Below are 3,378 nucleotides of genomic sequence, written 5' to 3'. Positions count from 1 at the left end.
GAGTTGTACGAGATGAGTTTTAGTAAGGTGCATATAACAACATGGTTTCTGTATTACAGCAGGAGCCATAAATAATTCATGCCTGTGATATATCACAGATTGTTAGAGACCCTCTCTATATTTGACCAACTTTATTTCAGTCCATTCAAATAGCTTTTTTTAAAATATGAAAGTCAGCTGGTTGTCTGAGAGATTCAGAACCTAGCACTGTTCAAGAGCATTAAACTAAACTACTGAGACTTGTGGCTAAAAATTGATGTGGCTGCTTTGTGAGCCCAGGAAATCACAATGCGTGTACCCCACGTCCATTGGGGTGATGCAGGCAGAACGCAAACTGTGTTCTGCCTGCCGTCCCATGTTAAATGCGCTGCTGTGTGTCTACACACTCAACAGGGGGGCCCAGGTTCATGCGAGACCAACACGAGTTAAAGCCAGCCTGCACCTCTTAAAGGGGTGCTGATTTCTGGCTACAGCAAGTGCTGGAAATATTTCTAAAGCTGCTTGTCACAAGGATGTAAGAGGAGCAATGGAGCAGAGAGAGAGAGTTCCCAGGTTCTCCGGTGTAGCGCTGGAGGCCTTAGTCAAGGAGGTGGAAAGGAAGGAGAGTTGTCATGTTCCTGCAGTCAGCCAGGAGGCCTTCAGGGTATGCACTGCAAAGGGAATGGGAGCAGATATCCATGGAGGTCAGTGCAAGGAATCTGGCCGCAATGAACTTGCAACCCTGCAAAAAGTTCAATGACTTGACATGAGTGGTCGAGGCCAGTGAATTTATCTTCAAATACCATCTCCTAAGCACTGCAACATCAAGCTTTCACACTGCTCAATGCACCACAAACCCATCACTCATCCATCAACAATCTCTCGTAATCAGCACTCATGCCTAATATTCACATACTCCATCTTACCCTCATACACTTACAACTGCTGCAAGCCTCACACCCACATCTCACAGTTTCCACAAACCTCCAGCTGTTCAGCTATGACAGGCACATCTCCCGAATACATTGCAACACACTCACTGACGCTCTACCCTCTCTCTTGCAGGGCAAGGTGGCAGATAACAAGAAGGAGCAGCAGAGAGCCAATGGGGACCGGGCACGACTACAGCTTCCGAACCCATTGGAGGAGATGGTGCTACAAATTATTGGCACAGCCGTCACTGAGGCCGTTGCTACCGGTGTCGCTGAAACCATTCAGGGTCATGGTATGTTCCTGCCTAATGCACCTTCTCAAATCTCACTTCATTTTCATTCCGCTATTTGGTATGACGTACAAGCTTCAGATGGTGGGACCATGAACCTCTTGCTTTCCATCCACATAACCTTCCCTCACCCCAATACTCCTCTTCTCTATTTCTGCTTTCAGATACCCAAGAACTACCACTTGATCAGTCAGTGTAGCCTCACCATGAAGGGTGAGAACAAGTGCAGATATCTGATGAAGAATCACTGTCACTTGATATGCATGTACCTTAGAGGGAGTAGAGGCAGGATCAACAAATGGTATGTCATCAGGCATTAGTAGGCAAGGCTCAGGGGAAAGGGTAGTGCATGTGCCAGCTCCCCGGAGGGTGAGCTCTCAGGCACGTTAGAGGAGCAGGAGCAGGAGCAGGCCACACGGCCTCTTGAGCCTGCTCTGCCATTCATTACGATCATGGCTGATCTTCTGCCTCAACTCCACTTTCCCTCCCATCAGTTTCCCACATCCCTTGATTAACTGAGAGATCAAAAATCTATCTATCCCAGCCTTAAATGTATTCAATGATGGAGCATCCAAAACCCTCTGGGGTAGAGAATTCCAAAGATTCACAACCCTCTGACTGAAGGAATTTATCCTGATCTCAGTCCTAAATAATCAACCCCTAATCCTAAGGCTGTGCCTCTGTGTTCTAGATTCCCCAGCCAGGGGAAACAACCTTTCAGTGTCTACTCTGTCAAGCCCCTTCAGAATCTTGTATATTTTAATGAGATCATGTCTCATTCTTCTAAACTCTCTGGAAAGTAGAGGCCCAATTTATTTAGCTTTTCATCACAGGATAATCCTCCCTTCCCAGGAACAAATCTAGCAAACCATCGCTGTATCACCTACATTCTTCCATAGATATGGAAACCAAAACTGCGTACAGTACTCCAGATGTAGTTGCACCAATGCCCCGTACACTTGTATCAAGACTTCCTTATTCTTGTATCCAATCCCCTTGCAATAACGGCCAACATGTCATTTGCCTTCCTAATTGTTTGCTGTACCTGCATTCTAATTTTCTATGTTTCTTGTACGAGTACACATAAGTCTCTCTCAACATCAATATTTAAACGTTTCACTTTTAAATCTGCTTTTCATTTTTTTTTAGAGATACAGCACTGAAACAGGCCCTTCGGCCCACCGAGTCTGTGCCGACCATCAACCACCCATTTATACTAATCCTACACTAATTCCATATTCCTACCACATCCCCACCTGTCCCTATATTTCCCTACCACCTACCTATACTAGGGGCAATTTTTTTTATAATGGCCAATTTACCTATCAACCTGCAAGTCTTTGGCATGTGGGAGGAAACCAGAGCACCCGGAGGAAACCCATGCAGACACAGGGAGAACTTGCAAACTCCACACAGGCAGTACCCAGAATTGAACCCGGGTCGCTGGAGCTGTGAGGCTGCAGTGCTAACCACTGCATGAATAACCTCACACTTCCCCACAATATTCTCCATCTACCACCTTGTTGCCCCTCACTTACCTTTGTATATCTCTTTGCAGCCTGTTTGTGTCCTCCTCACAGCTTACATTCCCATCTAGCTTTGAATTGTCAGCAAACTGTGATACATTACTCTCGGTCTCTTTGTCTAAGTCATTAATATAGATTGTAAATAGCTGAGACCCACCAACTAGTTACAGCCTGCCAACTTGAAAATGCCCCATTTATCCGTCTTAGACAGCACCTTCCAAACCAGCGACCTCTACCAACTAGAAGGACAAGGGCAGCAAATACATGGGAAACCACCACCTGCAAGTTCCCCTCCAAGTCACACACCATCCTGACTTGGAACCATATCGCCGTTCCTTCACTGTCGCTGGGTCAAAATCCTGGAACTCCCTTCTTAATAGCACTGTGGGTGTACCTACCCCACATGGACTGCAGCGGTTCAAGAAGGCAGCTCACCACCATCTTCTCAAGGGCAATTAGGGATGGGCAATAAATGCTGGCCTGGCCAGTGACGCCCACATCCCATGAATGAATAAAAAAAAAATCCCTACTCTCCTCTTTCTGCCTTTTAACCAATCTTTCATCCATTCTAATACATGACCCCCAACTCCATGAGCCCTTATCTTGTGTATTAACCTTTTGTGTGGCACCTTATCCAATGCCTTTTGGAAA

The sequence above is a fragment of the Heterodontus francisci genome, chromosome 15 (assembly GCF_036365525.1).
Source record: "Heterodontus francisci isolate sHetFra1 chromosome 15, sHetFra1.hap1, whole genome shotgun sequence".
In the NCBI taxonomy this organism is placed as follows: Eukaryota; Metazoa; Chordata; class Chondrichthyes; order Heterodontiformes; family Heterodontidae; genus Heterodontus; species Heterodontus francisci.
Note: the sequence above shows the minus strand (reverse complement) of the source record.